Here is a 14,128-nt window from a genome sequence, read left to right as displayed (position 1 = left end):
TCAACTGTATTTGGTTAAGTAGAATTTAAAGCAAACCAGATTTCATATCATTGACTGAAACTGCTTTTAGGAATTTCGTATAAACCCAAGTATAAACACAAGCAGAAATCTCATCTAATTGTTTCTGCGAATTCCATCCAGAGAAATCTATTGCTTATCATAAGATTGCTTTCTGTAAGATAAGATTGCTATTTTTCTATGCAAATGCCTTTATTTATATAGAAAAAATAGCAATCTTGTCTTACACTAAATCTTTTCTAACTTAAATGTGTGATCCTTATCTAGATAAATGATTCGTTCTTAAATATTGATGAGATAACTATATATGTGCATCTAAAAATACGTTTAATATGTGCTCATCTTTTTTCAAGCAAGATTAGAAGGTCCAACTTAAATCTTAATCTTTATTAAAAGGCAACAAATTCTGTTATTTCTGTGCTTTAATTAGCTGTCCAAAAAAATGCAATCACAGTTGACCAATAAATGAACCTGATATGAACTTGGTTCTTGGGGGGGGGGGAGCAGTGGGAGGACTTCTATTGTCCTGGCTGCACTGATAAACCTCCTGATGCTGTTGGGGGGGGGGGTTGGCCACTTTGTGACAGAGTGCTGAACTGGATGGGCCATTGGCCTGATCCAACATGGCTTCTCTTATGTTCTTCTGTGACACAAAGTGTTGGACTGGATGGGCCATTGGCCTGATCCAACATGGCTTCTCTTATGTTCTTCTGTGACACAGAGTGTTGGACTGGATGGGCCATTGGCCTGATCCAACATGGCTTCTCTTATGTTCTTATGTGACACAGAGTGTTGGACTGGAGGGGCCACTGGCCTGATCCAACATGGCTTCTCTTATGTTCTTATGTGACACAGAGTGTTGGACTGGATGGACCATTGGCCTGATCCAGCATGGCTTCTCTTATGTTCTTATGTGACATGGAGTGTTGGACTGGGTGGGCCATTGGCCTGATCCAACATGGCTTCTCTTATGTTCTTATGAGCTCACAACCAAAGGAAAACATGTATGGTCATCAAGAAAACTGGAGATATAATAGAAAGACCACAACGAATGAAAGGCAAAAAAAGATGTTCAAGAACTCAGTATTTGCTTTTGCTGTTTTATAAGGATGCGGAGGTGGATATTTCACAAGTAGTTTCATGAAATATGACAGAATAAAAAAATTATGAATGTAAAACTGACACATAGTGTATATCTGCCTTAGATTAACTACCAATTGCTTCATATATTGCCATCTTCTTTGTGGTTTGCGTCTCCATTTTGACTTTTGATTTGAAAGCTCCATCTAGCTCTACTGACTCATTTTCCTCCTTCATTTATATTCTCCCCTTGAAACTATTTATAGGTTGCTTGATCACTTGAGTCTTTTTTATTTCCTTTCTACACTGTGAACATTTATCTTCCCCGGATCATTTCGGGAATCCTTGTGTTACTACTCTTGCCTCTTATGATTTTTTTTAAAAGATCTTCTTAAGTTGAAATCACAAGTTCCAACTATGCAGTTAAAAAAAAAAAAAACCCACCTTTGTGTCTATGTGCATGGTTTCATCAAGGCTGGTGTTTGCCTTGCCTTAAAACTGAGCAGAATAAATTTATGAAAGGGAACTACCGTCATTTCATGATGCTATAGCAAGAGACTGATTGGTTAGGAAGAAATGTTATTTTCCCCTCAAATTTTATTTTATTTGGAGCATAAAAGACAGTGAGCGGCAATTCATGATTAAATGTTGGACATAGAGTATATATGTAAGTGCCACCAAGTTGCAACAAGAGAGCCAGTTTGGTGTAGTGGTGTAGTGTGCAGACTCTTATCTGGGAGAACCGGGTTTGATTCCCCACTCCTCTGCTTTCACCTGCTAGAATGGCCTTGGGTCAGCCATAGCTCTGGCAGAGGTTGTCCTTGAAAGGGCAGCTGCTGTGAGAGCCCTCTCAGCCCCACCCACCTCACAGAGTGTCTGTTGTGGGGAAGGAAGATAAAGGAGATTGTGAGCTGCTTTGAGACTCTGTAATTTGGAGTGGAGGGCGGGATATAAATCCAATATCTTCTCTTTCTTCTTCTTTATGGTGACCCCGCCAGGGGGCTTTCAAGGCAAGCAAGAAGCAGAGATGGTTTGCCATTGCGCTTCCTCTGCAGAGCCTTTCTTGGTGGTTTTCCATCCAAATAGCGATCACGCTTCATGTCCGAGATCTAATGAGATCGGACATCCCTTGCCAGCTCCCCCTCCTGGCTATACAGTAGACCCTGGGCCAGCCCTGCCACTAGGCAAACTAGGTGATTACCTAGGGTGCCAGCTTTCTGCGGGCACCAAATTGTGACTCAGTGACATTCTCAGTGCAGGAAGGGCACCAGAAGTTAGCCTTGCTTAGGGTGACGGACAATCTCGGACCAGCCCTGAGTAGACCTGTACAAAAGGGCAGACACTTTGGTGGCCGTGGCACATTGAAGTCAGAATAAAACAGGATCTAAACTGTGATCCTCCCTAGTTTGCATGTCCACAGTCGTTCCAGTGAACCCCTTTAGGCTAAAGAATCAAAAGTGAAAAGGTCAGGACCGTTTTGAATTTCTGAATCTATCATAGTAGTACTCCAGATGTTCTTTTGGTTCCTCATGATATGGCCTTGCCAGAACAAAAGCAGGTCAAGCTTGAGTTTATGCCATGATCTCAAGCATGGCTTTTCAGTCTGACTCACTCCCCATCTACAACCCATAAGAACATAGAGAGGAGTCATGTTGGATGATACAAACGGTGCCTCCGGTCTCCCATTTCCATTGATTGCCACAAGAACACCCACAAGCAAGGTACATAGGAAATAGCCCTTGTGAGAACCGATCCCCAGAGTCAGACAGATGTGACACATTTACTGGTATGTGCATATCGGTGATGATGGGGAGCTTCATCTCAGAAATGTCTGTTTGCCTTGTAGCTATTAAAAACACAGAAAGTGAAATTAAGGCTGGTGAAAGCCGGCAGTGAAGGGTTGTGTGAGGTCCCCTGAAAGATACCATCAATTTGTCCCTAGATAAAGGGACATTTCCAGTGGGGCTGAAGGAGGCAGTGGTTGTCCTGCTCTTAAAAAGACTGATGTCCGATCCTATAGAGCTGACCAATTGCCACCCAGTTTCTAATCTACTGTTGCTGGGTAAGGTAATTGAGAGAGTGGTGGCCGAAGAGCTCCAGAACATTCCGGATGACACAGTGGTGCTGGATCCATTCCAGTCTGACTTCTGCCCCATCCATGGGATGAAGGCTACATTCGTTGCCTTCATGGACGATCTCCACAGGAAACTGGATTCAAGGTAGATTGGCACTGTTGATTTTACTAGATCCCTCTGAAGTGTTCAACACAGTTGATCATCATCTTCTACCTCACTGCCTAGGTGATGGGATTAGAGAGTACCCAGATCATATGACTCCAACAGTAACAAAGTACTGGTAAGTTTCTCAATCCACATCTCATTAGACAAATCCACTCTATTAACAAAAAAAAAAAAAAAAAACAAAACAGAATGCTCAGAAAATCATTTAACAAAACAAAACAAAAAAAAAAACCGTGGAAGACAATGAAACTCTTAAAAAAATGCTGAGGTCTCTTTCTCTTGAGGTCCCATGCCCAATGATCGTTTCTACCGTAAGTAAGATCTTTCTTGAGAACTGGGATTTCTTTCTCACCGATAATGGAATGGTAAAGCTTTCCACAGTCTGGCAAGCCATCCTTCTTTTGAAACTGGAGGCTGAGTTGACCACTCTTGTAACGGTGGAATTGCAAAGTGCACTGAAAGCTGATTGAAATGGGCATGTTTGATGGACAAATGTAGTGTGTTCAATAGCAACAATCTCCCATGAACCAAAGGCCCAATCAGTGTCTTTCTCTGCATTCTGTCTCAAATGGCTGTCGACAGCTTTGCAACTGTGCCATAGCTGTGGTGATGGAGTTTTGTTTCCTTGGGATGGTATACAGAACTATGGCATTTGCATGGTAGGTAAGATTATTCTAGCTAGAATCATGGATAGTCCCTGTGTATGTGTGTAAAGTGCCATCAAGTCACAACTGACTTGTGGTGACCCCAGCAAAGGGGTTTCAAGGCGAGTGAGAAGCAGATGTGATTTGCCATTGCCTTCCTCTGCAGAGTTTTCTTTGGTGGTCTCCCTTCCAAATACCTGTAAGTATATTGAAAGCTTCAAGTGAAGACCCTTTGTTTGAGAGGCTCTTTTCAGCTGCACTCAGAGTGGCCGGCCTTGCTGAGCCAACCAATCAGATAATATCCATTTGAATGAAATCCATTGTTTGAGAGGCTTCTTGCAGCTGCACTCAGAGTGGCTGCTCTTGCAGAGTCAGCCAATCAGGTAATATCCATCTGAATGAAGCCCATTGTTTGAGAGGCTCCTTGCAGCTATACTCAGAGTGGCCACCCTTGCTGAGCCAATCAATCAGGTAATATCTATTTGAATGAAGCCCATTGTTTGAGAGGCTCTTTGCAGCTACACTCAGAGTGGCTGCCCTTGCTGAGCCAGCCAATCAGCTAATATCCATTTGAATGAAGCCCAATGTTTGAGAGGCTCCTTGCAGCTACACTCAGAGTGGCCGCCCTTGCTGAGCCAATCAATCAGGTAATATCTATTTGAATGAAGCCCATTGTTTGAGAGGCTCTTTGCGGCTACACTCAGAGTGGCTGCCCTTGCTGAGCCAGCCAATCAGCTAATATCCATTTGAATGAAGCCCATTGTTTGAGAGGCTCCTTGCAGCTGTACTCAGATTGGCCGTCCTTGCTGAGCCAGCCAATCAGGTAATATCCATTTGAATGAAGCCTGTTGTTTGAGAGGCGCCTTGCAGCTGCACTCAGATTGGCCACTCTTGCAGAGCCAGCCAATCAGGTAACCTCTATAGACTAATGCTTCAGCAAATGGGGTTTCCTCGGCGCCTGATGTTTCCATTGGTGGGTTTGCATTCTATTGGGCTTGTGCTGGTGGGTTGTATTCTGGGCGTGTGTTTTGGTGGCGGGTTATGTGTATATAGTTGTGGCTTTCTGTGTGTGTTTTTCAGTGGTGTTTTCATTAATAAAGAGCTATGCTGTCCGAACCCACTTCTTTACAGTATGAACCCTGCTTCACTTTCAAGACCTGATGAGACGGGGCTATACCAGGGGTCAATTTGGATGGTTGCTACCAAGGGTCATTTTGTAGAAAAAGAGGTGTCAGAGCTCATTAGCACAACTTTGTATATGCCACACACCCCTGACATCAATGGAAGGTGTATTAAATTATATCAGCTCAGCATCTAGCTTAAAATGCCTCTTGAATTCTAAGTGTCATAATAAAACCTTACTCCCATCATACTTTTAAAAATTACTTTCTCCCATGTGGCAACAGTGGCATGAGGCAGATTTCTGACTGCTTGATATGTTTTGGTTATATTTCTTTTTTTTTTTTGTATGTGTGTGAGGGAATTTGCTTATTCGATTGGCTGCCCAGTGGTATGCAATGAATAAAGGTCAGGGGAAAGGAGAAGCAGGACTCCCACTGGGTCAAGAAGATGCACTGATGCAGGGCTTATTTTGTAGCAGGAGCTCCTCTGCGTATTAGGCCACACCCTGCTGATGTAACCAGTCTTTCAAGAGCTTACAGGAGGCCCTGTAAGAAGAGCCCTGTAAGCTCTTGGAGGATTGGCTATGTCAGCGGGGTGTGGCCTGATATGCAGAGGAGCTCCTGCTACAAAATGAGCCCTGCATGGATGAAACTGCCATTTGCTAGAGTCACCATTCCCTAGTTGGGGGTAGGGGATCCCCTCCCCTGTTTTGTGGCCTATTGTCTGCCTCTGGCCAGCTGACCAGCATGAGGAAACCCCCCCCCCCCCACCCCTCAACAGCAACATTGCCAAAAATGAACACAACATGCCTAGGCATGTTGTTGATGTCAGGGGCTGAGATCTGGTTTTGAGGGAAAAACTCTACAGTCTAAAACTGGTTTTACCATAGCGTTTTGCGCCCAAGCCAGAGCATCGCCCCTGATGTCAGCAACATGTCTACACCACTTCCAGTTGATGTGGACACTTCACACAACATCCCTTCCAGTGAAGCAGGGACATCGTGCGAGGACGCTTCCAGTTCCCGGAACAGCCCCACTGTTGTCTTGGAGGGAAACTAGCGAGTTGGCAACCCTACCATTTTGCACTGCACTGTATTGTTTTAACACACGAAGAGTGGCCTATCAGACAGGTCTGTAGGGTTGAGGAACAGTTGGATGAAAAATCAGCTCCCGGTTGATGTCTGGCAAATAGACGGTGAGCTCAGGCCAGCTGGCGTTTGAGCATCCCTTGTATTTACTAGAACTTCCTATCAATATCGCCCCTTGATCCTGCAGACGCTCTGTTCATGGTTGGCTGCCAAGCTCTGCTAGCTGTTCTCGTTTATCACATCATCTGCATATTAATTCATCTGAGTTGCCCATGAAAATGTCTGTATTAGCTCTGACTCGCATCTTGCTGGAAGTTCCAGTGAAAGCACAGAAAGCATATTAGGCCACGCCTCCCTGATGTAGCCAATCCTCCAAGAGCTTACAGGGCTCTTGTTGCAGGGCCAACTGTAAGCTCCAGGAGAATTGGCTACATCAGCGGGTGGGGCCTAATATGCGAAGGAGTTCCTGCAACAAAAAAAAAGCCCTGGAAAACACAGAGAATCGATAGACTCCTTCGGATACGTCATATTGCAAGGGTATATCACTTGATGAGTTTGATCCCATTTTAAGAAATAATCCCCAAAATGGAAAGCTTTCCAAATAATTTGTTAAAAATTTGAAAAGATGTTCAAATCTAATTTAAGGCTTTTTAACATCTCAACAGCATAAGACAGAGAAAGACAGAAATATAATTTTAAATGTCTTCTCTTGAGTTAAGAAGCTTCCTTACATTGCCCACCATCTGTCTTGCAAGTATGACATTCGATGGATCTGAAGTTGTTTATTTAATGTACCCTATATACTCGAGTATAAGCCTAGTTTTTCTGCCCAAATTTTGGGCAGAAAAACCCCCTCCTCGGCTTATACTCGAGTCACTATTCCGCCCGCATCCCCGGAATTCCAAGGACAGCTAAAGCTGCCCCCTGCTCTCCTCTCCTCAGTGAAGGGGGAGGGGTCGTGCTGGGACTGGTGTTTTCAGTCTGACCAGAAATGACTTCTGCCTTGGTATTGTTGATTTGTGTTCTGCACCACCATTCTCCTCATCTTTCATTGCAAGCAGCATTGTGGCCTTACCTGCCACAGGAATAGTAACTGCTGCGTTTCCCACCCTCGGCTTATACTCGAGTCAATAAGTTTTCCCAGATTTTTGGGGTAAAATTAGAAGCCTCGGCTTATATTCGGGTCGACTTATACTCGAGTATATACGGTATATGATTTTTAACCAGACAGCAAGACCGGTAGCTAATCTCTTGGTCCCCTATATGAAAAGGAAGACGCAGACCACAAGATTGGATTAAACAAAGGTTTTGCAATTATTCAAAGGGTTGAACTTCGATAGGTAAGTTAGTGGAGAGCTAGTTTGATGTAGTGGTGAAATGTGCAGATTCTTATCTGGGAGAACACGGTTTGATTCCCCATTCCTCCACTTGCTGGAATGGCCTTGGGTCAGCCATAGCTCTTGCAGAGTTGTCCATGAAAGGGCAGCTTCTGTGAGAGCTCTCTCAGCCTGACTTACCTCTCAAGGTGTCTGTTGTGGGGGAGGAAGGTAAAAGAAGATTGTAAACCTCTCTGAGATTCAGAGTGAGAGGCAGAGTATAAATCTCATTTGGTCTCATTTGGAGTACTGTGTGCAGTTCTGGTCGCCGCACCTCAAAAGGATATATAGCATTGGAGAAAGTCCAGAAAAGGGCAACTAGAATGATTAAAGGGCTGGAACACTTTCCCTATGAAGAAAGGTTGAAACGCTTGGGACTCTTAGCTTGGAGAAATGTTGACTGCAGGGTGACATGATAGAGGTTTACAAGATAACGCATGGGATGGAGAAAGTAGAGAAAGAAGTACTTTTCTCCCTTTCTCACAATACAAGAACTTGTGGGCATTTGATGAAATTGCTGAGCAGACAGGTTAAAACGGATAAAAGGAGGTATTTCTTCACCCAAGGGTGATTAACATGTGGAATTCACTGCCACAGGAGGTGGTGGCGGCTACAAGCATAGCCACCTTCAAGAGGGGTTTAGATAAAAATATGGAGCAGAGGTCCATCAGTGGCTATTAGCCACAGTGTGTCTATCTATCTATCTATCTATCTATCTATCTATCTATCTATCTATCTATCTATCTATCTATCTATCTATTTCCATTTGTATCCTGCCCTCCTCGCCTAGGCAGGCCTCAGGGTGGAAGAAAGAAAGAAAGAAAGAAAGAAAGAAAGAAAGAAAGAGAAAGAAAGAAAGAAAGAAAGAAGAAAGAAAAGAAAGATGATGATGAAGAAGAAGAAGAAGAAGACAGACAGACAGACAGACAGACAGACAGACAGACAGACAGACAGACAGACAGACAGACAGACAGACAGATAGATAGATAGATAGATAGATAGATAGATAGATAGATAGATAGATAATAGATAGATAGATAGATAGATAGATAGAGACAAGCTTTCATGTGCATGCACACTTCATCAGACAATGAGATGGGGTACAGTTAGCAGTGCTACTTATACTGTAGCTCATGGGCAGTGCAAAATAGTACAAAGTTAGGATCCAATTGCCAAACAGTGAAATTAGTAAATTGAAAGAATAACAAGTTTGCTTTGGATAGCATTAGTTGATTTTGTTATTGTTAATAACTGATAAATTAAGCTGATTCTCTGTGGCCAAAGGCCATTACAATCTGACACATCTAACATAATTACAAATATCAGCATTAAATAATCTAACCACTAAAAACATGATACTCTAGCCTTGGGGTGGCCAAACTGTGGCTCGGAGCCACATGTGGCGCTTTCATACATAGCTGTGTGGCTCTTGATGCTCCCATGACCTTGTTAGCCACCTTGAGAAGCCATTTCTCTCTTTAAATCACTTCTCAGCTTGGAGAATACATTTAAAGTTGCTTTCTTTCCACCTCTCTCCCCTCCTCCATCTATTTTCCGTCCTTCCTTCCTTCCTCTTCTTCCTTCCTTCCTTCCTTCCTTCCTTCTTCCTTCCTTTCCTTCCTTCTTCCTTCCTTCCTTCCTTTTCCTTCTTCCTTCCTTCCCTCTCCTCCCTCCCCTCCCTCCTTTCCTTTCCTTTCCTTCTTTCCTTCCTTTCCTTTCCTTTCCTTTCCTTTCCTTTCCTTTCCTTTCCTTTCCTTTCCTTTCCTTTTCCTTCCCTTCCTTCCTTCCTTCCTTCCTTCCTTCCTTCCTTCCTTCCTTCCTTCCTTCCTTTCCTTCTTCTTCCTCCTTCCTTCCTCAAACATCTGACGTTCATGTCTTGTGGCTTTCAAACATCTGATGCGTACTCTATGTGGCTCTTCTGTTAAGCAGGTTTGGCCACCTCTGCTCTAGCGCATATTTTCTTTGCTGCTCGAGCAAAGAGCGGCAGCCTACAGGAGACAAATGAATCAGCATCCGAGAGAGAACAAAAGCAGCTTCTCCAAGTCAGAAGAAAAAATTAAGCCTATTAAAAGTGCTGTGAGAAATTTGCTTCTGGGGTCTGCGTAAAAGAGGACAGATAAAGGCTCAGTTACAATTCGATGCATGTGCCGCTGAATGTGTGATATAAGCCCCACATTTCTCCCTGCTTGGCAGCTGGGAATGAAGAAGCCTGTTGGCTCTTTCTTACAAATAGACGTAAGCCTGTTTACCATCACACATGAACAGGGCAGCTGTGAAGCAGGTGAATAAAGGACTGACATGAGGCCAAGTGGAGACAGCCCCCTCCTCATTCCTGCTCAGCCTAGAAGTGACTTAAAACCAGAGTTTCTCCAAGTACAAAATCTGCCTCCTACAGATATACATAAAGGCACTAACATTAAACCACCGTATGCGGTTGGGGGGGCGTGATCGTGTGACCAAGATATTATCCCCCTTTCTCCAGGGTGGAACTGTAGCAGAAGCTCCTTTGCATATTAGGCCACACACCCCTGATGTAGCCAAATCCTCCGAGCTTACAGGGCTCTTAGTATAGAGCTTACTGTAAGCTCTAGGAGGATTGGCTACATCAAGGGGATGCGGTTAATATGCAAAGGAGCTCCTGCTAGAATTCCACCCCTGCCTTTCTCAATCATTAAAACAGACTGCCTGCCAATAGAAGGCCAACAGAGCCACTGTCTGTTTAAGGGTGGGGGAGGGAATTGCTACCGCTATAGATCAGTGAAGCAGCCACAACTATGTTGTAATGCTCCGTTGGTTCCATGCTAATACAAGACTTAGAACAGAGTAGACTCCAGCTTCATTCTACAGGGAAATGCTATTTTAACCCATGCTTCAGGGGTGTCAAACTCATTTGTAACGAGGACCAGATCTGACGTAAATGAGACCTTGTCAGGCCGGGCCATGTACATCATAAAACGTAATACCAGGTAGCAGAGATATAAACTTTATAAAGGACACAGACAAATGAAGACAAACTTTTTTAAAAGAGAAACAACTTTAAAATGAGCTTAAAAGATATTTAACAGTATCTTATAATTGATACCTCTTGCTCTGAATGATTGCATCATTTAAAAAAAAAAATAAATACACCATTTTGTTAACTGCATTGACTCACTCAGACCGATTCCCCACTCGCCTTATGCCGCTCTCACTCTCCTCTTCTCCGCAGGGCTTCGGTTGGATTCCACACTATCGGCCCCGGGGCTGCAACTCGCTCCGCTTGTTTTGTGCAGCGAACAAGTTCCTCTCAAAACCGGTTTCTGTTGCCGCACAAAAAAGGCGACGCTAGTTGCTAGCCCCGGGACCGATGGTGTGAAATCCGACAGAAGGCATGGCGGAGAAGAAGAGTGTGAGAGTGGCAGGAGGCTAGTGGGAAATTGGTCTCAGTGTAATCCGCATTGAGTTCCCCTGAAAAAAAAGTAGACAACAAATAACAAATAAGTAAAGTGTATGTATTATGCATTTGTGTGTGTTATTTTGTATGTGTATAATCTAATCTTGTGTGCATGTGGACAAGCTCAAAGACAGATTGTACTTTATAAAGTGACTCTTTGAGCCTACTATTTGTAACCATGTAGAACATTTGTAACATTCTCTGAGACAACTGTGTATACAGTATGTGCCTCAGGACAAGTAGGAGTTTTATTTAGTGGTATTATTTATCAGCCTAGACAAAAAGCCAGAGGGCAATCTCACATAAATGTGGCACCACTGTTTTTCTGTCACATTGAAATTAAAGTGGAAAACAAGAAAAGCAAGTTGCGAAGATGCCCTACATAATAAGTCTTCGATTTATCTTGATCTACTGTCTTTCAGGACCTGAAAAAAAGAAATGTTTTGGTGATATTAAAGTACCGTTAGTACAGGTGTGTGAAATACTTTGATCTGCCGGATGATTCGATGCTGGTATTGCAAAGAAACAGGTCTCATTTCGGATGAACGCCGCGCCAAAAAGAAGTTCTAGTCGTAATAAAGCATGTAAAGATGAAAGCAATGCCAATTAGGAAGGACTTGAAAGGAATAGTTGTGGAAAGGATACGCCCTACTGCTGAAAATCTAAGATCGGGCCAAAAAAATCAATCAATCAATCAATCTTGTATAAGAAACAATTTGCACTGGCAGACCCCAGTGATTCAGTGCACCTGACAAAGCAATGGCCACAACCACGGCTTTTTTTGTAGCAGGAACTCCATTGCATGTTAGGCCCACACACCCCTGATGCAGCCAATCCTCCTGGAGCTTCCAGTAGGCCCCGTACTCAGAGTGCTGTAAGCTCTTGGAGGATTGGTTACATCAGGGGTGTGTGGCCTAATATGCAATGGAGTTGTCAAGCATGCGGGTTCAATGACGAGTCGAAGTTGATACAAAGACTACGTTTATTGATAGACCTATACTTTGGGGTAACAGGTTCTTGAGAGTAATGCTGATGAATACATTGATTACAATACTTTTAAAGCTTACTTCAAAAGGATTCCAAGGGATGGGGTTGCGGGGTAGCATTCACACATAAACTATCATAAATGTCTACGTTTCCCATAGTGTTATCAGGACTCCGTCCTTGCTTTCCCAGATGTCTCTTACTCCCTTCCAGGAATGTATGGGAAGCTGCTGATTACTTGGTTTCAGTTCTCACTACTTCTAATTATAAGCCATAAAGCAAGGCAGGGGGAAGGGAAAGAATAACAAGTTAACAAAGTTGGATCCAAAGTTGGATCCTCCATGATACTTCACAGACCAGGTTTAGGCAGGACCCTAAAACAATCAATTATCAATGGAATTTCACCATGCTTGACAGGAGTTCCTGCTACAAAAAAAAGCCCTGATCAGAACTGGAAAGCAATGGCTAACACTATACGGGAGCAATCCAAACCAAGCTTGTTCAGAAGTAAGTCCAGGGCTTTCTTTGTAGCAGGAACTTCTTTGCATATAAGTAGAGTTGCCAAGTCCCTCTGCCGAAGAGGCCCATCAGCGCACACCATCCCCAGAGCTATGATGTCACCTGGAAGTACCATACCACTGGAAACACTCTATGATTTGTGGTAAAACTCTATGGTACTCTATGGTAGAGTAAAACTCTATAGTACCATGGAGTTTGTAGCGCATCCTAGAGCGTCCCCAGCACAATGTCCCCGGTGCGATAACGTCACTTCCGGGTGATGTCACCACACCAGGGGTGGCATGCACCAATGGTGCTCTTCAGGGCGTGGGGATACCCCTGGCGGCCTGCTCTCTGCCAATGTGTTGCAGCCCTCCCGGGCGGTGGATTCCCCCACACCCAGTCGGAGCTTGGCAGCCCTACATATTAAGCCATCTGCCCTGGCGTAGCTGATCCTCCTGGAGCTTCCAGTAGGCCCTGTACGAAGAGCCCTGTAAGCTCTTGGAGAATTGGCTACATCAGGGGGGCATGGCCTAATATGCAAGGGGCCTTAACAATGCAAGCTATGACTAACAGAAGTATTCTTTGGGTTTATTCAAGGAAGTCTACGTAGCGCATAGGCTTTTAGACAAAATAATATAACAACAATTGAAATACATGAGAAAGAGGAGCGTTCAGCTCTTTAAGGGGAAAGTAAATATTAAACAGGTAATTTAAAGTATCAAATTGAAATCAAAATAGCCAGAGAGTTACGGCATATTTGAATAGGCACTGAATTAGTGGCAGTAGCTCAGATTTTTAGTGCAGCTGAGATTTTTTTTTTTTAAAAAAAACATTTGTTAAGGTCAAAGACCAGCAAAACAGACATATGTTAAATGAAGTCATTCCAAGAAGACATATATAAAAGGTACAATAAAAAAACCCAAAATATTTACAATATTTTGCAGCGAAGATTTTGCCAAACCATGAATTATTAAAAGATAGTTGAATCTAGCCTGACTGAATGCAGATGGTAGTTTGGAAAGCTATATGGAATCAATTTTGTCCAGCAAAGCCAATTGGAACTTAATCCAGTTAAAATGGAAGTCCTGTGCTTGGTCTGGGGTGGAGTTGGTCTGGAAATCAGGTCTCTGACCTTCAGGGGGGCATCTCTTATCCCCAGGGCTGTTTTGAGCAGGAGTGCAGTTCTGGCAGGCTTGGTGTCAGGGGGTGTGGCCTAATATGCCAATGAGTTCTTGCTGGGGTTGTTCTATAAAAAAGCCCTGTATGAAACAATGGTGATGTCAGGGGGTGTGGCCGTTGAGTGTGCAGTTGAGTTCCTGCTGGGCTTTTTCTATCAAAAAAACCCCAAGCCCTGTTTGTCCCAATCGTGAAAGTTAGAAGCTTGGAGGTGATTCCGGATGCCTCTCTCTCTATGGAGGCCCGAGTCACAGCAGTGGCCAGATCTGCTTTCTATCATCTTCAGCAAGTCAGGAAACTAGCCTCATCCCTTGCTACCAACACCCATACAATGGTAGCTACTGTAATTTGCTCTATGCAGGCTTACCTTTGAACCAGACCTGGAAACTCCAGTTGGTGCAGAATGCAGCAGCTGGCTTACTGACTGCAATGCCCATGTGGTCTCACATGCAGCTGCCCTGGCTACA

The sequence above is a fragment of the Heteronotia binoei genome, chromosome 7, assembly GCF_032191835.1.
Source record: "Heteronotia binoei isolate CCM8104 ecotype False Entrance Well chromosome 7, APGP_CSIRO_Hbin_v1, whole genome shotgun sequence".
NCBI lineage: Eukaryota > Metazoa > Chordata > Lepidosauria > Squamata > Gekkonidae > Heteronotia > Heteronotia binoei.
Note: the sequence above shows the minus strand (reverse complement) of the source record.